This window comes from Orcinus orca, chromosome 4 (genome assembly GCF_937001465.1).
Source record: "Orcinus orca chromosome 4, mOrcOrc1.1, whole genome shotgun sequence".
NCBI classification, from domain to species: domain Eukaryota; kingdom Metazoa; phylum Chordata; class Mammalia; order Artiodactyla; family Delphinidae; genus Orcinus; species Orcinus orca.
In genome coordinates, this window is record NC_064562.1 from 37,106,119 (window position 1) to 37,128,766 (window position 22,648).

At 37.5% G+C, this 22,648-nt stretch overlaps 1 protein-coding gene across 1 annotated transcript in view; it reads right to left on the reverse strand.

Annotated features, from left to right (window-relative positions):
* CPE (carboxypeptidase E) overlaps window positions 1-22,648 on the reverse strand; it is a 108,391-nt gene that overhangs the window by 51,460 nt on the left and 34,283 nt on the right. The gene's annotated exons all lie outside the window — the stretch shown is intronic.

The following is a 22,648-nucleotide window of genomic DNA, read 5'->3' on the forward strand; positions in this document are numbered from 1 at the left end:
TGACTCATAAGTGGGTAGTGCAATCAATTTAGTGGATGTGAAGAGAATTTTTAATGAAATAGAAAAAAGAATAAATCAAAGTGCATTGTTTTGTGAGGACTTTGACTCAGTGTGTATGTGTGTGTGTGTGTGTGTACTCAGGAATGTCATAAAATGTATTTTTTTTAACTACCTAGGAATCAAAATAAGTTATAAAGTCACTGAACTAGGAAATGTATACAGACAGAGAAAAGGCTCAAGAACAAAGTCCCAGATACCCTACGTATTTGAGTCTGGGGAGTTGAAGGGAACTATAAAGCAGATAGAGAAGAATCAGCCAATGAGGAAAGAGGAGAACTAAGAAACCAAGTCCTGGAAGCCAAGTCAAAAAGTGTTTGTTTGGGCTTCCTGGTGACACAGTGGTTAAGAATCCGCCTGCCAGTGCAGGGGACATGGGTTCGAGCCCTGGCCCGGGAAGATCCCACATGCCACGGAACAACTAAGCCCGTGTGCCACAACTACTGAGCCTGTGCTCTAGAGCCCACGAGCCACAACTACTGAGCCCACATGCCACAACTACTGAAGCCCGCGAGCCTAGAGCCCATGCTCTTCAGCAACAGAAGTCACCGCAATGAGAAGCCCATGCACAATGAAGAGTAGCTCCTGCTCGCTGCAACCAGAGAAAGCCCGCATGTAGCAACGAAGACCCAATGCAGCCAAAAATTAATTAATTTTTTTAAAAAAGTGTTTGTTTGAAGAAGTAAGAAATGACCAGCAAGGTCAACTGCTAATTCAATTACTACCGTATCAGCAACGTGGGCAATGACAGTCTTGACAGTGATGGAGATGGTAACTTTCACTGGGGTTGAGGGAGCAAAAGCTTAACTGGAAGTTATTCAACAGGAAGGAAAGCCAAGATTCCAACACAAAGGTTTTGCAGTAAAATGGCACAGATTGATATTTAAAATGTGTGAGGGACATGACACCAATGAAGTGAGTAAATGTCAGTACACATGGTATCAATCATGGTATATAAAATATGTTCAAATGTATATGTCATATTATTTTTTGCTCCCTTTCTATACCTTTTATGAATCATAAAGCTAAGAGGGCACACAAGAGGTCATAGTCCTCATATTTCCAAAACTTTCAGGAATTGTTAATATTTCACATCATAGTTATAATTATTTCCTATAATTAAACAACCCATAACATATTCCACTAATGAGTTAACTATATATCTACTCTTTATAAAAACACAAACTCATCTCTGAATTATTTTTCAAGGTATGTTTTCTCCTATAGCCCAAAAAGCATTAGCATTTCAATTCTCCCAGAAAGTCATGACGTGCAAAATCATGGTCTCTTTTCATTTCATGGAGGCTGTATACAGTATTTGAGGCTATAACTTTTCCATCTTTTTTCGTATAGGTTTGACCAACTAGCTCCAAGGATCTTTTGTTATCACACATCAATCACCAGGTGTTGCTACAGCTCTTGTACCTGCTCACAGGCAGTTTCCCTCACTCTTACTTCCAGGATTTCATCTCCATCAATAGCTCATTAAACCCAGTGTTCAAGGCAATATGGTCCAGGTGGGCACTGTGATCCCTATGTTGGTGTTTGTTGGTTCCAATGAGTCCTTTAGGTGCTGGAAGTAAGAAGCTATAAGAAAGAGGGCACACAATATTTAGTATTAGATTGAGGCACATGAAATTGCCTTTTTTGTAGGTCAAGGATAGTCAAATGTAAGCAGTTTCATATGGTTCAGCCTCTGCAGAAAAAGTTTTTCTTGCAAAATCTGTATGAACTCCATAGCTGCTAGCCAAACACTACAAGAATCTCCATTTCACCTTGATAATAGAAACTAGAAACAGTTTCTCTAATATCAATTTTCACATTACAGATAGCAATTATAGATTTATTTACTTAGCAAATATTTGCTAAGTGCCTACTATAAAGGCACAGGATTTGATGTTGAGAATTCATAGGTGAAACTCCAGACATGTTTCCTGACCCTCAGGCTTTACTGTCTAGTAAGGGGCTAAATGTTAGACAAACAATGACACAATTGGGACTTCCTTGCAGTCCGATGGTTAAGACTCTGCTCTTCCCATGCAGGGGGTGCTGGTTCGATCCCTGGTCATGGAACTAAGATCCCACATACCACACAGTGCAACCAAAAAATAAAAACAATGACACAAGTATTTATTTAATTAAATTGAGTTTAAAACTATGAAAAAAAGGTATGGATATAGCAGAAAGAAACTAAATTAGTCTGGAAGGGGGTAGGGATGATTTCCCTGGGAAAGTGACATGTAAGCTGAGAGTTGAGTGAGAGTTAGGAAAGCGAAGGTTTCCAGGGAAAGGAAAACAACTTGTATAAAGACCCCAAGTCAGGAAGGAACTTGGAGCTTTCAAGGACCTCAGTGAAATAAGGCCAAAAGGACTGGCTCAAAATGATCTGAAGGAAGGGGGTCATAAGCAGAACAAAGACGCGGGCATTTCCAATTTACTCCCATGAGCTGCGAGAAGCAATTAAACATTAAACAGCGTTAAGCAGGGGCCTGACACCATTCACTCTGCATTTAAGAAGCATCACTAGCCACAGTGTAAAGCAGGATCCTCAGCAAACCATGGCTAGGACACCAAACCCTGTGGATGTGTTTTGTTCTGTGTTTCTATCTACCACATTCTTCTCTCTTGCCTTTGTTACCTATGTTCTCTATTAGCCTCTGCCATGGATGGGAATATCTACTTTATTCTGTGAAGCCCTAAATATATGCCCTTCCCTTCAGATCTTTTCTCATATATTTAACTGTTCTTATGACTCTGGGATCTTTATCATCCTTTACCATATTTTAATGCCTTCATGTTCAAACAGAAGCCTAATCAGCTTTCACAAGTCTCTACCCCAAATTCCAAGTTCTTCAAGTACTTAATTTCAGTTATCACCATTGTATGTTATACAGAAAAAGCAGAAACTTTCCATTTCAAATGTTCCAAACTTGTAAGGCAGCAGCATGTTGTGGTGGAAAAAGAATGATTTTTGTCAGAAAAATTCCTCCTATTATTAACTGTGTGTCCTGACGTAATGGGGCTATGAACACCGGCTTCATAGAGAGCTGAGGGAATTAAATACAGAGATTACATATGAAAAGTGCCCCCAAGTTATCTTCTTCCCCTTCTTCCCTTCCCCTCCTCTCTCTTATACAGAAAGACAATCAGTTCTGCTAGCCCTTTACCCTTTGTGTAAGGGTGATTTTGTAGCCTTAACATGCCTAAAGCACAGCCAGACAGGTAGGGAGCAGATGCAAAAACAATCGCTGATGCTAACCTGGGTGGCGTAATGTAGGCATGGACAGTGGGCAACAGAGGTGTCCCTTCAGGACGAGGGAGTCGTACCAGAGCAGGATCTGACAGGTATGGATGTCACTCAACACTACAGCTCCTGAGCTCAGAGGAAATATGGCTCATAGATCAATATAAGGAGATCTAAGGGAAAAAAGCCAGGAGGCTGGGAAAAGGCAGGGGACATGTGGGAAACTCACTAGGAAATGGGGCTGGGGCTCCATCTTTCCAGAGTGAGCAGGTGCAGCAGGGGGCTGAGGCCACGTGCTGAAGGGCTACCTTTGGAGGCAAGTTTACTGGAAAAGGCCAGAGCGCAGGGCTGGTCAGGAGCAACCACCAAAGCCAGAATTTCCTCTAGTAGGGAAGGTGCTGCATCAGTAACAGGATGCAGGTGCTGCATTGGACTTGCCCAGAGTCCCATTCAGTCCTTAGTTTCCTCTGGACTGTGTCAGCATCCTTCAACCTAAATCCAAATATTTAACTGAAATCATTTTCTGATTGTTCCTTTTGCTTTTTCTGAAATACAACTTCCTCACTCTAAATTTCATTCTCCCTTAGTAAGCCTGAAAAGTATATATCCTTAAATAACTTTCTGTTTACATTTCTTTTGTAAGGCATATATAGTAGATATAAATAAAAATCACTTTCGTACAGATCTATATTTTTTTCAAACTCCAACATGGAATGAAAACTATACATTTTACCAGCACACAGTTTCAACCATCAATCATACTGTGAATTTCAGACAGCTCTTATCATCTTCCTTTTGTGCTAGAAATGATGAAGCTTAATATTAATTGACAACAGTTCTAGTCTGTTCAAAATGTCACTGAAATGGGATCTTGCAGAATATATGTATAAACATCATTCAAAATGTCACTGAAATGGGATCTTGCAGAATATATCTATAAACATCATTCTGAAATCCCACACAAGCACTTAGGTTTGGAATCAGGCCCCCCAAAAATATTTTTGTTAATTTGTCACACGTTGTTTTGCACTGCTTTAAAAAAAAATTGTGCAAACTTCCCAAAGTGACATTTTCTTCAGGAACAAGAAGTCTTGTAGCAAGTATGACTAAGATTACTTCTTCCCAAAGTTGAGTCAGCACATGCAATCAACGTGGCCACATATGGTTACTTATATTAAATAAGTTAAATTTTTTAAATGAAAACTACCTCTAGGCTACGTGATTTCTATATCTATTAAAAACTGATACAAAGATAAAAAGACTAAAATCAATCCATTGTAAAGAGTACGGTAGCAATAATAACATTATTTCTATTTTTCTTTGATATTTACACTCAGCTTTATAATGAGTCCCAACACAATCCTGGCTGGACTCATGCCAGTCGAGGTTATGACTTCCCCAGGGATTAGAAGTTAAGCATAAAACCTTTTTAACCTAACCATTAGTCATATATACAGCATGAAAAATAATCCAGAACCACAAGCACAGCATAAACAAGAATTTGTAATCCCTTATGGTTTGTCGTGGTGGTTTATTGTTTTTACATTATATGTACGTATATTTAATCTTTCTTATAAATTTAAAGTGTTGGTAACATGACAGAAGCTTAATAATTTTTAAAGTGTGTGTAAAAGAACAAAGAATCTTCTGAATATACTTACTCTGGTAATGCTTTTGTACAAACTTGGATTTCCAAAAGTATTAAATATGGGAGATGCAGGGAATTGTTAGAAACTGTTAAATTAATGGCTCTCAAAGAATCACAACTGCCTGAGTCCACATCCTGTGCCATCCCCTCTGGCCTGCTGGTAACCCACAGCCTGCGCAGGCAGATATAAGTGCAGCCATGAACCCACCAGCTTCTATGCGAACTCAGGCAAACCCAGAAGAACTGCCCAGCTGAGCCCAGCCCAAACTGCTGACCTACAGATTTATGAAAAAAATCAAATGATTGTTTTTAAGTCACTGAGTTTTGAGGGTGGTTTGTTATGCAGCAATAGATAACGAACTAATACAGGAGAGAAGAATGACAACACCGGTTAAGAGAAACAGTAAAGACTGATGTTGTTAAAAGATAAACTGAAGCATATTAAAATTTTTTGGAGTTTATTTGAGCAAAAATCGATTCAAGTCAGGCAGCATCCAATCTAGCAGATAGAAAGGAGCTCCAAGAAGCTGTACAAAATGGAAAATTTTTACAGGCAGAAGGGAGCACAAATGAGGAAGTTATAATAGGCAAAAGAAGCAGGTTGCTTATTGCAAGGTTACTTTCCTTCAGTGGATGGCAGGGGTCTATCAGGCAGGTTACTAGTGCTACTAGTGCTGATCAGGTGATTCCTAATTCACTGGGTTAAGATTCCACTTCTGGGAGAGCTGAAACTGTAATTAAGTCTTGGTTTGGTGATGTGGGGCTCAGCAAAAGTGACTCCATATGTTATGAGGAGATTTCACATACAGAAGAGGAGAAAGCAGTGTGACTACAAAGGCAGAGACTGGAGTGAGGTGGCCACAAGCCAAGGAATGCTGGCAGCAACCACAACCTGGAACAGGAAAGGAAGGGGTTCTCCCCTAGAGCCCCTGGAGGGAGCAATGCCCCTGCCAACACCTTTACTTCAGCCCAGTGATGCTAATTTTGAAATTCTGGACTCCAAAACTGTAGAGAATAAATTTCTGTTGTTTTAAACCACCAAGTAATTTGTTACAGAACCCACAGGAAACTAATACAATGGGTAATGCATGTATATGGGAGACAGGCTGTCTTTATGTATGACGTCAAAGGAAAAATTATCTCCCATTACAGATAAATCTTTTTTCTTTGAGCAGCAGGTCATTCTTTGAGTGTTTTCACTTTGGAATTCTTAAAACTTGCCAAGGAGTAAGAAAGTACAGCATAAAGTACATAATCTTAAGGAAAGAGTCCACTTCACTAATAAGTAATAAAAACATTATTTTGGGGGCTTCCCTGGTGGTGCAGCAGTTAAGAATCCGCCTGCCAATGCAGGGGACATGGGCTCGAGCCCTGGTCCGGGAAGATCCCACATGCCACGGAGCAACTAAGCCCGTGCGCCACAACTACTGAGCCCGCGTGCCACAACTACTGAAGCCCGTGCGCCTAGAGCCCGTGCTCCGCAACAAGGGAAGCCACCTCAATGAGAAGCCCGCGCACCACAATGAAGAGTAGCCCTCGCTCGCCGCAACTAGAGAAAGGCCACGCACAGCAACAAAGACCCAACACTGCCAAAAATAAAAATAAACAAATTTTTTAAAACACATTATTTTTATGTTATAGAATGCAATACAAATTCATATGATATTTTTCAGGAAGAAAATTACACCTAAAATAAATATCAAATGTACAAGGTATGGGTGCTTAGGAATACACTCTGAGACCGTTGGAGATTCTAAATCACTATCCCCTATTGCTAGAGGAAATTCGATGAAAACTACTGAGATGAGTTATATCCACTTGTATTCATGTAACAAGGATAATGGATACTGCTGACAGAGTCTTAGAGATGTAAAGCATCAGCAGCAGGGAGTTCTGTCCATTCTGTAGAAGACAGGGTCTCCTTTAGAGGATCTAATATTCAGAAAGAATCAAAAAATTTTGTAGGTTCTTACCCAATGTCCATATAATTTTTTCTTTTTAATTCAGAAAGTATTCTCCACAAAACAAGTAAACTATGCTACATCCATAAAATGGAGTATTATGCAACCATTAATATGTCTTCCAAATCCCTGTAGGAAATTGTTGAGGAGATGTTTCTGATAAAATGCTTTAAAAAGGCAAGACAAAACTATAACACCTACATACACAAAACTATAATATCTACATACACATATGCATGGAAAGAGGACAAAAAAAGGAGTAATGCCAAAGCACTACTGTGGTTATTTATATTTTTAATTTTCCCAAATGTGTGTGCATGTCTTTCTTTTATAAACCAGAAATGGTCCACCTCAGATAGACACAGGAGATTTTTACTTCTTCCTACTTCTAAAAGAATTTGAGGCAGCTTACATAATTTAACATTACATAAACTAGACACTGAAATTGAAAAGTAAAACCAAGACCAACAAAAGGTGTCTCAAACTTTACTGTGCATAGGAATCACCTGGGACCTTGTTAACACGGAGACTTTGATCCAGTGAGTCTGTCTAAGGCCTGAGAGCCTGCACTTCTAAGGCAGGTGTTGTCAGTGCTGCTGGTAGAGGGGGCGGGGTGGGCACCACACTTTAGGCAGCAAGGAAAGAAACAGGGAGCAGGTGGCGTGGAGCACCTGAGATGACTTACTCGCTATAACTGGATGTGGGATTTAGCACTTTTCCTACCTGTTTAAACAGGTAGGAATGAATGAATCACCATACGTAACAAAGGCTAACCTTGGAAACTAACTCAGTAAAAAGAAATTTTCCAGTAACCTAGCCTTCAATTTTACTTTTTTAAAATACAGAAGTTTGGGCTTCCCTGGTGGCGCAGTGGTTGAGAGTCCGCCTGCCAATGCGGGGGACACAGGTTCGTACCCCGGTCCGGGAAGATCCCACATGCCGTGGAGTGGCTGCGCCCGTGAGCCATGGCTGCTGAGCCTGCGCGTCCGGAGCCTGTGCTCCGCAAGGGGAGAGGCCACAACAGTGAGAGGCCCGCGTACCGCAAAAAAATTAAAAAAATTTAAAAATACAGAAGTTTGCTTCACATCCTTCTTGAAGAAACAGTATTTATAGATTTACATAGGCTTTTGTTGAGCCACTAAAATAGAGCCTTAAATTTCTACTCTTGAAAGGCATTCTCCAAGAGAATTTTTTTCAGTGTGGTAAAATTACCAGTTATTTTGACTTGGCTGAAAACTCTAGATCATAGCCAGTAAGAGTCCTGAAATCCAAAATACAGAGAATACAGAAAAGTTTATTGCTGACGTCTTCATGCAATTCATTCAGGCATGGATAGGTATTTGGATATTTTCTTCTGTCTTAGAAAAGTTATACAATGCACATCAACATTATAAAAAAAAACAACATCTACTACCGTACATAACCACTTAATCTAAGGTATCACCTAAGCTAAAGGAGGTATAACTGCGGCATTATTGCCCTTTGGGATCAGATTATTCACTGTGGGGCTGTCCTATGCACTGTAGGATGTTTAGCAGCACCTAAGGTCTCGACCCAATAAATGCCAGTAACACCTCTCCATGAGCTGTAACAATGAAAAATGTCTCCAGACATTGTTAAATGTTCCCTGGGGAGCAAAATCTCCCCTTGAAAATCACTAATCTAAAACATCTACTTGAACTTACTGGTATTAAGTAGTTTTTAGAGGAATATTTTGCTTGTAAACATATCTGACTTTGAGCAATCTTTGTATGATTTTGAGTGCATTATCAATATCTTAGCAACTCTGACAGATTATCTTTCGTTTCTGGCTCATCTTTATCCAACTAAGAAACAGGCAGGTTGAATTTTCTATTTTCCTAAGCAAGAATCAGGAAAAGCTTTCACCCTATCTCCTATCTGTAGGCACATAAAGGGAATATTAATCCAAAATATTTCTTGAGCAGAGTTCTACAAATTCCTTATACTCAGGAGATTAATTCAAGAACCAGAAGATGCAGTAAAAAAAAGACCTGTAGCAGTTTTTTAACAAGATAAAAGTATAGAAGCTAAAAAATCAGAGTAAAAACTCCTAACAAATATACAGAACCAACCAATGTTGAAAGATTTATATTTTTATAAGAATAAAAAGATTATAAATCTATATTATCTTTATGGTAAGCAACAGTGAAATTAAAAAGAGGCTTCTACTTTTAAAATCATTATATAAGCTAAAAATAAAGATGATGGCCTTTGTTGTAAAATGCAAAATAGAAAGTAAATAGTAATGAAAAATAAAACCATAAGAATAATAAAATCAAACATAATAATTATGGCAATCAATATAAATCTTTTATATTTTACTTTTATAAATCTTTTATATTTTACTATCAAAATGATAAAGGCCTAAATCTAATTCTACAACTTCTGGTAAATATACCTAAAATAAAATAACATGGAAATTTTTTTTTTAAAAAGAATATGTATAATGCATATAAAGCAAACCCCAAAATAAAAAAGTGAACTAATTATGCAAAGTTGACTTTATCTTTTTCTAAGAAGTAATATTTTGAAGTTACAATATCTACTGAGTACATATAACTCTGAATAAGGCATCAAGAAAAGTATATACACAAAAACCTTTGGAGATATAAGTAGAAAATGGTCAAAGTACACTTACATAAGAGACCAACTGTCCTCCACCGGTTTTCAGTAGGTCAAGCAGACAAAAAGAAGGATGGGGAGATTTTAAAAAGAAAGATGAAAATTAATCAAAACATATCCAATTTGATAATCTAGAAATGGGAAATTCACCTTCTAACTTACAAATGAAACATAATGACTAATTACATAATTGGTCATAAAGATATTTTTGAGAAATTTCAAAAGGCAAAATTGTATAAATAAGACTATAGATCACATTCTCTAATAACCATACAATAAAACTGGAAATTAATAAAAGTTTGAAAAGAGGCATATAATTAGAAATTTTAAAACGTTTTCCTAAAAAATGAGATTAAAGAAAAAATAAAAATCAAATAGCAATAATGAGTTTGTTTTATCAAAACCTTTAGGATTGGTCAAAAGTATATGTACTCAGAGACACTGCCATTATTTTTTTCATATTTAAATATTAAAATAAATGGACAAAACTATTTTTAAATTATAAAAAGACAGAAAAATTCCTTTAAAATAATTAAAAGTAAAAAAAATTAGAGAGAAAAACTAGGACTTGAATAAACAAATTCCAAAACTCCTTACTTGAAGAAATAATGATGTTGATGAAATAGACTAACACTTGCCAAATTGGTGTTAAGGAAAAAGTCAATAACTGTGCCAAGAAAAAGTCTTCCTCTACACAAATAAGTTCTTTATTTTTAAGTTCTTTAAAACATTAAGTAGACTTCACAAGTTTTCCCTTTTACTTTGAAACTTCTCAGATCTTTTCTTATGTTAATATGTACTTTGAATCCTTAAGAAGGGTATTTACTACAATTTCCCAAGCTTATTTGCCCTCTTTTTTAGTATTCTGAGAATAGCTTGCAAAATGCTGAACTAGACAAACCCCTAGTAAAACTATTAATGAAAAAAGCAGAAATGATTAGATTAGAAACAATAAAATGGAAATAATATATAGAGAAAAATGTGTTAAAATGGGGTACTATGTACACACATTAATTAAAATGGGAGAACACACTAAGAAAGCATTGCCTTCTCATTTTAACTTTTGTTTTAAATCAGGACATGATATTAATTAGGATTATAAGATGGAAGAAAACGTGAGCACAAAATATTTAGCCTAAATCCAATTTTAAGTGAGCATTCTATAACTGCAGTTCAAATTGTCCTTTCCCAGGTGAAAAGATAGGCTATTTGAAGGGAGACAAAGAAGCTCAAGTGTTCCTCTTTTAAAAGCAAGGATAGGGGATTTGTTAGGCAAATGTTAGGGGTACTTCGGTCAAACTTGGAGAAGAAAAGGGAATTTGCCCATTGGGAATAAGGCCTACCTCAGACAGTGAGACACCGGGACGGGAGCTTTAAACTGCCAAGTTCAGGGAATGGAATAGGGGCAGAGGTTATTTGCTGACCAGCTACACAAGGGACATAAAAATTAAGATTCAATCCCTTCTCTGCCCACTGGAGGAAAAGGAGCCAGGCATGCACATCCTGAAAGTAAATCTTTCAATATATCTGTTGTTTTCTGCCCTGAAGAAACCATCAGCCTACAGAGCACAGCAATGAAAAGTCTCCAAATCCTACTACAGGGAGAGTAGTGATACTCTCTGTAGTAGATGATAAAATATTTTTTACTTTACTACTGCACTTAAATGTCTGCCTTAAGATCATGCTTAATTTGACCAGTCTTAGGCAATTAAAGCAGAGTATTAAGAACTGTAATACTTATGTAATTTTCCTGTATGATACAGACCTAAGTACATTTCCCATTACATTAATAAATATGTAGATCTCCATTAAATAATTTTCTGAAAATAAATTACAACTCTAATTCCAAATCTGACAAAAACTATATAAAATAGAAAAGTATAGGCTGTCAGCTGAAAAAAAAAAAAGCACAACCTTAAAGTTGAGAATTATGTTTTATTTGGCAGACAAAACTGAGGACTTAAGCTGGGGAAACAGGTCTCAGCAGCTCTGAAGATGGCTCTTGAAGGGGTCAGGGAGGAGCCAGGTTACACAGGAGTTTTTGCAACAAAGACCAGGCAGTCGGAACATCAAAAGATTACTGTTAATTAAAGACAACCAGACATCTCAAGTTAATGAGTTTAGCACTTTTCTTTGTATGGGAAGATTCAAGAGTCTGGGCTCATTGAAATCATTCCTTTGATACACATCTTAGCTATCTAGGGCCATATCCTGCTTTTCTCCATCCTGAATCCCCTCAGGTGCACAGGTGGGGGTTGGCTGCAGTGTCTGACTGCCAGATGGCAGGGCACCCTGTTTCTATCCTGAGTCCCCTCAGTGCACACTGTCAGGGTGGCTGTTATGTGATGGCTTGAAGGCTGCAACACCCTTTGTTTACTGATATGGCAGGCAACATTTTTTCATTGACAAGGCCAATCTCCTTTATGAAAATAGATATAAAAATCTAAATGAAATATCAGAAAACAGAATATATTAGAAGAACAATCTGCCCCAGAGTTTTTAATATCTTTTAAATAAAAACTCATTTCAAGTCAAAACAACATTTGATAAAACTAATTAATTATTGTAAAGGCTTAACATATTGAATCTGCAAGTACAGAAGTGTAGGCATGTGGACCATCATGCAGTGACACAGAAGAGCGATTCTCTCAAAAGCCAGAGGAAAGAGACACCTAATGGTATTATTATGTAACAATGCACTAGAAATTCTTAACTTTTAATATACACACGTGAAGAAATTAAGATATATAAACTTTGACAAATAAAATGCAAACATTGTATACACATTATATCATATATTCAGGAAAACTGAAAGGAATCAACTGGACTACTATTAGACTTGAGAGTTCAGCAAAATGGCCCAAAATAAGATACATATACAAAAAATCAATAATTCTTATACTCCAGCAATAACTTTAAAATATAATTGAAAGACAATTCATCCACAGTAGTAATACAAATAGTGTTTATATAGGAATGACTATAATGAAAAGTATATTAATAAACTGCTAGAATTTTCTGAGAAACAAAAGGTATAAAATATTTTCATTTTTTCCAGATTCGTTCTTTGATGCATTTTCAGTCAGTATAAAAGAGGATATTTTTGTTACATGATAAAATGATTCTGAAGTTCTCTTATAGAACAGAAATGGTGAGAATAACAAAACAAAGAAAATAATTAAAGAGATGAGATCTGAGAATGAGGGTGAGGAAAGCACTAATCCTGAAAGATATTATGAGATACCCACACATATAAGCCATAAAAGTGAAAAAAATATGGGCACAAGAGAGAAACAATTATGTGTATATGTACATATATCTCTCAGAAATAACCTAGTACATTTCTTAATACCTGATAAAAAGACATTCTAAATCTGTGGTTTAAAGATAGTATTCAATAAAGGAGGTTGGATCAATTGGCTAGCAACTTGTAGAAAATAAATGTTTAGGTCTGCACCTACCACCATACAATAAAGACTTAGTGGGTGGATGGGTGGGTTGGTCGGTTGGTTGGTTTGGAAACTTTGAACTTTAGCATTTCCCAACTGAAGGCTGGAATCAGAACCTCCTCTGAAACTTTTTCCATATACATATGCTTAGGCTCTACCCTGGACAAGTGTAAAGGACAGGCAGTCTAGGGGACAATGGGATTTATTTGCAAAACCCCTCCCCCTATTAAGATGCACTACCAATGGAAAGAGCTGGGAGACAAAACTGAATTCAAATCCTGACTCCATCGCTTATTAGGTGAAGACATTGACTTGGTTTTTATGATCCTTTGTTTCCTCAATTATAAAGTAGAGAAGATAATAACTGTTAAAATGTTATTTTGAGGATTAAATAACCTACGTAAAGTGTCTAGATATCATGATTCTGGTTCATTTAAAACTATACCAATACACAAGCTTGTTTCTCTGTCTGGAAAACCGTGTATTTAAAAAGTAAAATAAATTTTCATGATACAGTTGACCCTTGAACCATGCAGGGGTTAGGGGCACTAATCCTCCACACAGTGAAAAATACATGTACAACTTATAGTCGGCCCTCCGTATGCGAAGTTCCTCCATATTCATAGTTCCTCTTGTCTGCAGTTCTGTATCTGCAGATTCAACCAACTGAGGACCAAGAGGTATTGTAGTACTTACTGTTGAGAAAATGACTGCCTATCGGTGAATCCATGCAGTCCAAATCCATGTTGTTCAAGGGTCAACTTTATATATGCTTTTTTGCCTTCAGTTCTCAAGGTAAAAGGCAGAAGCACCACTATACAATCCACCCCCCAGCCTTTCACTGTAGCCATTTAAACTTAAAACACAGTATGGTTAAAAATCCAAGAGCAAATCAACAAAAATAGATAAGAATCCAATATATTAAATTATTAATAATTTCTTCTAAAGAAGGAGAGTGAAGCATCTAATATTTCTTACATATGAAATCAAAGACATGTTCAAGCACACAGCAGAAATGCTTAGGTGGTCTAGAAGAAGGTTATAAAAACTCAGACTTCTTTGATTCCTTAAATTGGATACTGCCCTAAAAAAAATGAAATAAGTAGGTCTGAATTAAAATTTAAGCATAGAAGGAGGCATGGCCAAGATGGCAGAGTAGGAAGACCTGGTCTCACTTCCTCCCGTGGACACAGCAAAATTTCAACTATTTACAGAGCAACTACCTATGAAATGACCTGAAGACTAGCAGAAAAGATTTTCCATAATTAGAGACATAAAGAAGGAACCTCAACAAGAAGGAAAAGAAGGGCAGAGACATGGTATACTCAAGACCTACACCCCTGGGTAGGTGACCCACAGACAGGAGGATAATCACAATTGCAGTTTCTCCCCAAGAAGTGAGGCATCTGAGCCCCACATAAGGCTCCCCATCCCAGAGGTCCTGCACCAGGAAGATGAGACACCAAGATGTCTGGCTTTGAAGGGCAGCAGGGCTTCCGTACAGGACAGCCAGAGGGCTGTAGGAAACAGAGACTCAGCTTTTCAAGTGCGTGTGCAAAATCTCACATGTGCTGAGACTCGGGGCAGAAGTAGCATTTTGAAAGGAGCCAGGGTCAGACCCACTTGCTGATCTTGGAGAACCTCTCAGAGAAGTGGGAGGCAACTGGGACTTTCCCTGGGGATACAGATGCTGGCAGCAGCCATTTTAAGGATCTCATTCTACCATGAGGACAATGGCACTGGCAAGTGCCATTTCAGAATATCCCTGTAGCCTATCAGCACTGGAGGCTTACCTACCCACAAGGAGGCAAGGATGGACCCCCAAGCCCATGCATCCAATCACTCCAAGACTGGGGCCCACCCACCAGTGAGCCAAAACCAGCATGGGACCCCCAGCCCTGGCAGGCAGCCACCCCAGGACCTGGCCCTGCCCACCACTCAGCACCCAGCCCCACAGCCAGCTGTCCCTGGACCCAGCAGCATCCACCGGTGGGCCAGCAGCCACTGCATGAACCAGATCCTGGCAGCTAAGTATGCCAGTGGCCAGCTCTGCTTACTAGCATGCCCATAGTAGTTAACCCTGCCACAACAGAAGGGTCCACTCAGCACACATAGGGGGCATGCCTAGATCATACAGCTCTGGTGACCAGAGGGGAGAGTGATGCTGGGCTCCAAAGGATGGCTCCTATATAAGGCCACAACTCCAAGAATCAGGAAACATAACCAACCTACCTAACACATAAAAATAAACACAGAGAATTAAAATGAGGAGACAGAGGAATATGTTTCAAATGAAGGAACAAGACAAAACCTCAGAAAAAAAAACCAAATCAAGTGGAGGTAAGCAATCTACCCAATAAAGATTTCAAAGTAATGATCATAAAGATGCTCAATAAACTCAGGAGAAGAAAGGAAGTGAGAATTTTAAAATGAGTTAGAAAATATAAAGAATAACCAAACAGCTGAAGAATATAATAACTGAAATAAAAAATAAACTAGAAGGAATCAACAGTAGATTAGATGATACACAGGAATGGATCAGTGAACTTGAAGATAAAGTAGTGGAAATCACCCAAGCTGAAAAGAAAAGAGAATTTTTAAAAATGAGGATAGCTTAAGAGACCTCTAGGACACTATCAGTGTACTAACATTTGCATTACAGGGGTACCAGAGGAGAAGAGAGAGAGAAAGGGGCAGAGAACTTGTTTGAATAATAATAGCAGAAAACTTCCCAAACCTGGGAAAGGAAACAGACATCCAGGTCCAGGAAGCACAGAGAGTCGCAAATGAGAGGACCTGAAAGAAGTCCACCACAAGACACATTATAATTAAAACAGCAAAAATTAAAGATAGAGAGAGAATCTTAAAAGTAGCAAGAGAAAACCTTATGAACTGCCATAAGGCTTTCAGATGACCTTTCAGCAGAAATTTTGTGGGCCAGAAGGAATGGCTTTATATATTCCAAATGATGAAAGGACAAAACCTACAACCAAGAACACTCTACCTGGCAAAGCTTTCATTTAGATTTCATTCAGATTTGATGGACAGATCAAAAGTTTTACAGACAAGCAAAAGCTAAAAGTGTGCAGCACCACCAAACCAGCTTTATAAGAAATGTTCAAGGGACTTCTCTAAGACCATAACTAGATACATGAAAATTACAAAATGAAAAATCTCATTGGTAAAGGCAAATATAATAAAGCTAGTAAATCAACCACATGTAAAGCTAGTAGGAAGGTTAAAAAGACAAAAGTAAATACAGTAAAAAGTAAATATAGTAAAATCATCTATATCTACATAAGTAGTCAAAGAATACAAAAAACACAAAGATGTAAAATATAACATCAAAAATATTAAATGAAAATGAGGGAGTAAAAATGCAGGGTTGTTAAAATGTGTTCAAACTTAAGAGAAGATAAATTTAAAATAATCTTATATATGTATGAACTTCATGGTAATCACAAAACAAAAACCCATAATAGACACACACACACACAAAAGAGAAAGGAAACCAAACATAACACTAAAGACACTCATCAAATCACATGTGAAGGGAACAAAAGAAGAAATAGAAACTACAACAACAACCAGAAAACAGTTAACAAAATGGCAATAAGTACATACCTTTAATAATTACTTTAAAGGTAACAGGACTCCAATAAAAGACAGAGTGGGTAAATGGATTAAAAAAACAAGACCCATTTTTATACTTCCTACAAGAGACACACTTCATATCTAAAGACAAGCACAGACTGAGTAAGAGGATGGAAAAAGGTATTCCATGCAAATGGAAATGAAAAGAAAGCTGGGGAAGCAACACTTAATGTCAGACAAAACAGACTTTAAAACAAGACTGTAATAAGAGACAAAGAAGGACATTATATAATGATAAAGGGATCCATCCAACAAGAAGATATAAAATTGTAAACTATATGCACCTAACATAGGAGCACCTAAATACATAAGGCAAATATTAACAAACATAAAGGGATACATTGATAGAAGTACCAGAACACTAGGAGACTTTAACACCCCACTTACATCAATAGACAGAAAATCAGTAAGGAAACACTGGCTTTAAATGACACATTAGGGCTTTCCTGGTGGCACAGTGGTTGAGAGTCCGCCTGCCAATGCAGGGGACACGGGTTCGTGCACCGATCCGGGAAGATCCCACATGCCACGGAGTGGCTGGGCCCATGAGCCATGGCCGCTGAGCCTGCGCATCCGGAGCCTGTGCTCCGCAACGGGAGAGGCCACAACAGTGAGAGGCCCGCGTATCACAAAAAAGTAAATAAATTTTAAAAAATGACACATTAGACCAGATAAACTTAATAAGTATATATATAACATTCCATCCAAAAGCAGCAGAATACACATTCTTCTCAAGTTTTCATGGAACATTCTCCAGGACAGATCACATGCTAGGACACAAAACAAGGCTCAACAAATTTAAGAAAACTGACATCATATCAAACATATTTTCTTACCAAAACAGAATGAGAATAGAAATTAACTACAAAAAAAATTCTAGAAACATGAACATGTGGATGCTAAATAATATGTTACTAAACAACCAATGGGTCACTGAAGAAATCAAAGAGGAAATAAAAAATGCCTGAAGACAAAGGAAAATGAAAGCATAATGATACAAAATCTATGGAATGCAGCAAAAGCAGTTCTAAGAGGAAATTTATAGCAATACAAGCTTACCTCACGAAACAATAAAAATCTCAAATAAGCATTCTAAGCTTACACCTAAAGGAACATACTTCAATATAATAAAGGCCATATCATAGTTGATGGAAAAAAGCTGAAAGCATCTCCTCTAAGATCACAAAACAAGATATGGATGCCCACTCTTGGCATTTCTATTTAGTATATTATTGGAAGTCCTAGCCACAGCAATCAGACAAGAAAAAGGAACAAAAGCAATCCAAATTGGAAAGAAGTAAAACTGTCACTGTTTGCACACAACTGATACTATATATAAGAAGTCCTAAAGATATCACCAAAAAACTTAGAACTCATCAATAAGTTCAGTAAAGTTGCAGGATACAAAATTAGTATACAGAAGTCTGTTTAATTTTTACACACTAACAACAAACTATCAGAAAGAGAAATCAAGAAAACAATTTCATTTACAATTACATCAAAAAGAATAAAATACCTAGGAATAAATCTAACCAAGGAGGTAAAAGACTTGTGCTCAGAAAACTATAAGATGATGAAAGAAACTGAAGACAACACAAACAAATTGAAAGATATACTGTGCTTGTAGATTAGAAGAATTAATACTATTAAAATGACCATACTAACCAATACAATCTACAGATTCAATGCAATCCCTACCTAAATACCAAAGTCATTTTTCACAGAACTAGAACAAATAATTCTAAAATTTGTATGGAAATACAAAAGACCCTGAATAGCCAAAGCAAACTTGAGAAATAAAAATACGTTGAAGGTATCAAACTTCTGATTTTAAATTCTACTACAATGGTACTTTAATCAAGCTAGTATGGTACTGGCACAAAAATAGACACATAGATCAATGGAACAGAATAGAGAGCCCAGAAATGAACCCATATGTATATGGTCAAGTAATCTACAACAAAGCAAGCAGGAATGTACAATGTGGAAAAGAAACCTTCTTCAATAAACAGCATTGGGAAAACTGGACAGCTAAGTGTAAAAGAATCAAACTGGACTACTTCCTCACACCATACACAAAATTAAACTCAATATAGATTAAAGACTTAAATGTAAGACCTGAAACCATAAATATCCTAGAAGAAAACATAGATAGTACACCCTTTGATGTCAGTCTTACCAATATTTTTTTGGATCTTTCTCCTCAGGCAAGGGAAACAAAAGCAAAAATAAACAAATGGGACTACAACAAACTAAAAAGTTTCTGCACAGCAAAGGAAACTACCACAAAATGAAAAGTCAGCCTAATGAATGGAAGAAGATACTTGCAAACTATATACCTGATAAAGGGTTAATATACAAAATACACAAAGAACTCACAACTCAACATCAAACAGACAACCAACCCGATTTTAAAATGGGCAGAGGATCTGAATAGACATTTTTTCAAGGAAAGATATACAGATGGCCAACAGGCACATGAAAAGATGCTCAACATCACTAACCAAAAACGAAATGCAAATCAAAACCACGGAATACCACCTCACACCTATCAGGATGTCACCTGACACCTATCAACAAAGAAAACAAATAACAAGTGCTAGTGAAGATGTGAAGAAAAGTGAACCCTGATACACTCTTCGTGGGAATGTAAACTGGTGCAGCCACTATGGAAAACAGTATTGAGGTTCCTCAAAGAATTAAAAATAGAACTACCACACAATCCAGCAGTTGCACTTCTAGGTATTTATATAAAGAAAAAAAATATATTAATTCAAAAAGATATATGCACCCCTATGTACACTGCAGTATTATTTACATTGGCGAAGATATGGAAGCAACCTAAGTGTCCATCAATTGATAAATAGATAAAGAAGATATGGTGTATATATACAATGGAATATTAATCGGTCATACAAAATGAAATCTTGCCATTTGTAACAACATGGATGGATCTAGAGAGTATTATGCTAAGGGAAATGAGTCAGACAGAGAAAAACAAATACTGCGTGATCTCACTTATATGTGAAATCTAAAAAGCAAAACAAACAAACAAAAAAAATGAAAACAGGTTCATAGATCCGGAGAACAAATGTGGTTGCCAAAAGTGAGGGCAGTGGGAATGGGTGGAGGAAACTGGTGAAGGGGATTAAGAGTATAAACCTCCAGTTATATAATAAATAAATCCTAAGATGTAAAATACACTATAATGAATATAGTCAATAATATTGTAATAATGTTGTATGGGGACAGATGGTAAATAGACTTATCATGGTGATCATTTCATAAGGTACTGAGATGTCAAATCATTATGTAGTATACCTGAAACTAACATAATACTGTATGTCAACAATATTTCAATTTAAAAAATGTAAGCATAGGGTGGAGTAGAAGGACGTGCATTCACTCCCTCTGGTGAGAGCACTGGAATCACAACTAACTGCCAAATAACCATTGAAAGAAAGACACTGGAACTCACCGAAAATGATACCCCACATCCAAAGACAAAAGAGAACCACAATGAGACAGTAGGAAGGGCACAATCACAATAAAATCAAATCCCATAACCACTGGGTGGGTGACTCACAAACTGGAGAAAAATTATACCACAGAAGTCCACCCACTGGATTGAAGGTTCTGAGCCCCATGTCAGGCTTTCCAATATGGCAGTCTGGCAACGGGAGGAGGAATTCCCGGACAATCAGACTTTGAAGACTAGTGGGATTTTACTGCAGGACTTCAACAGGACTGGGGAAAACAGAGACTCCACTCTTGGAGGGCACACGCAAAGTAGTGTGCTCATCATGAGGACCCCAGGGGAAGGAGCAGGGACCCTGTAAGAGACTGAACCAGACCTACCTGCTAGTGTTGGAGGGTCTCCTGCAGAGGTGGGGGGCAGCTGTGGCTCACCACTGGTACAAGGACACTGGCAACAGAAGTTCTGTGAAGTACTCCTTGGTGTGAGCCCTCCCAGAGTCCGCCATTAGCCCCACCAAAGAGCCTCTAGGCTCCAGTGCTGGGTTGCCTCAGGCCAAACAAACAACAGGGAGGGAACTCAGCCCCACTGAAGAGCAGACAAGTGAACTAAAGTTTTACTGAGCTCTGCCCACCAGAGCAACACCCAGCTCTACCAACCACAAGTCCCTCCCATCAGGAAGCTTGTACAAGCCTCTTAGATAGGTACCAGATGACAGACAGCAGAAGCAAGAAGAATTACTATCCTGCAGCCTGTAGAACAAAAACGACATTCACAGAAAGACAGACAAAATGAAAAGGCAGAGGACTATGTAACAGACGAAGGAACAAGAAAAAAACACAGAAAAACAACTAAATGAAGTACAGATAGGCAACCTTCTAGAAAAAGAATTCAGAATAACAATAGAGAAGATGATCCAAGACCTCGGAAAAAGAATGGAAGCAAAGATCGAGAAGAGGCAAGAAATGTTTAACAAACATGGAAAGAATTAAAGAACAAACACCTAGAAGAATTAAAGAACAAACAAATAGAGATGAACAATACAATAACTGAAATGAAAACTACACTAGAAGGAATCAATAGCAGAATAACTGAGGCAGAAGAACAGATAAGTGACCTCGAAGACAGAATGGTGGAATTCACTGCCACGGAACAGAATAAAGAAAAAAGAATGAAAAGAAAAGAAGACAGCCTAAGAGACCTCTGGGATAACATTAAACGCATCAACATTCGTATTAGAGGGGTCCCAGGAGGAGAAGAGAGAGAGAAAGGGCCCAAGAAAATATTTGAAGAGATTATAGTCGAAAACTTCCCTTACATGGGAAAGGAAATAACCACCCAAGTCCAGGAAGCACAGAGAGTCCCAAGCAGGATAAACCCAAGGAGAAACATGCCAAGACACACAGTAATCTAACTGACAAAAATTAAAGACAAAGAAAAATTATTAAAAGCAACAAGGGAAAAATGACAAATAACATACAAAGAAACTCCCATAAGGATAACAGCGGATTTTTCTGCAGAAACTCTACAAGCCAGAAGGGAGTGACACAATACAGTTAAAGTGATGAAGGGGAAGAAACTACATCCAAGATTACTCAACCTGGCAAGGATCTCATTCAGATTTGACAAAGAAATCAAAAGCTTTACAGACAAGCAAAAGCTAAATGAATTCAGCACTGCCAAACCAGCTCTATGGCGAATGCTAAAGTAACTTCTCTAGGTGGGAAACATAAGGGAAGAAAAGGACCTACAAAAACAAACACGAAAAAATTAAGAAAATGGTCATAGGAACATACATATGGATAATTACCTTAAACATGAATGGATTAAATGCTCCAACCAAAAGATACAAGCTCGCCGAATGGATACAAAAACAAGACCCGTATATATGCTGTCTACAAGAGACCCACTTCAGAGCTAGGGACACATACAGACTGAAAGTGAGGGGAGGGAAAAAGATATTCCATGCAAATGGAAATCAAAAGAAAGCTGGAGTAGCAATACTGATATCAGATAAAGTAGATTTTAAAATAATGTTATGAGAGGCAAGGAAGGACACTACATAATGATCAAGGTATCAATCCAAGAAGAAGATGTAACAATTATAAATACATATGCACCCAACGTAGGAACACCTCAATACATATGGCAAATGCTAACAGCTATAAAAGAGGAAATCAACAGTTAACACAGTAACAGTGGGGGACTTTAATACCTCACTTACACCAATGGACAGATCATCCAGAGAGAAAATTAATAAGGAAACAAAAGATTTAAATGACACAATAGACCAGATCAGATAGATTTAATTGATATTTATGACATTCCATCCGAAAACAGCAGATTACACTTTCTTCTCAAGTGCACATGAACATTCTCCAGGATAGATGACATCTTGGATCACAAATCAACCATCAGTAAATTTAAGAAAATTGAAATCATATCAAGCATGTTTTCCAACCACAACGTTATGAGATTAGAAATCAATTACAGGGAAAAAATTGAAGAAAAAACACA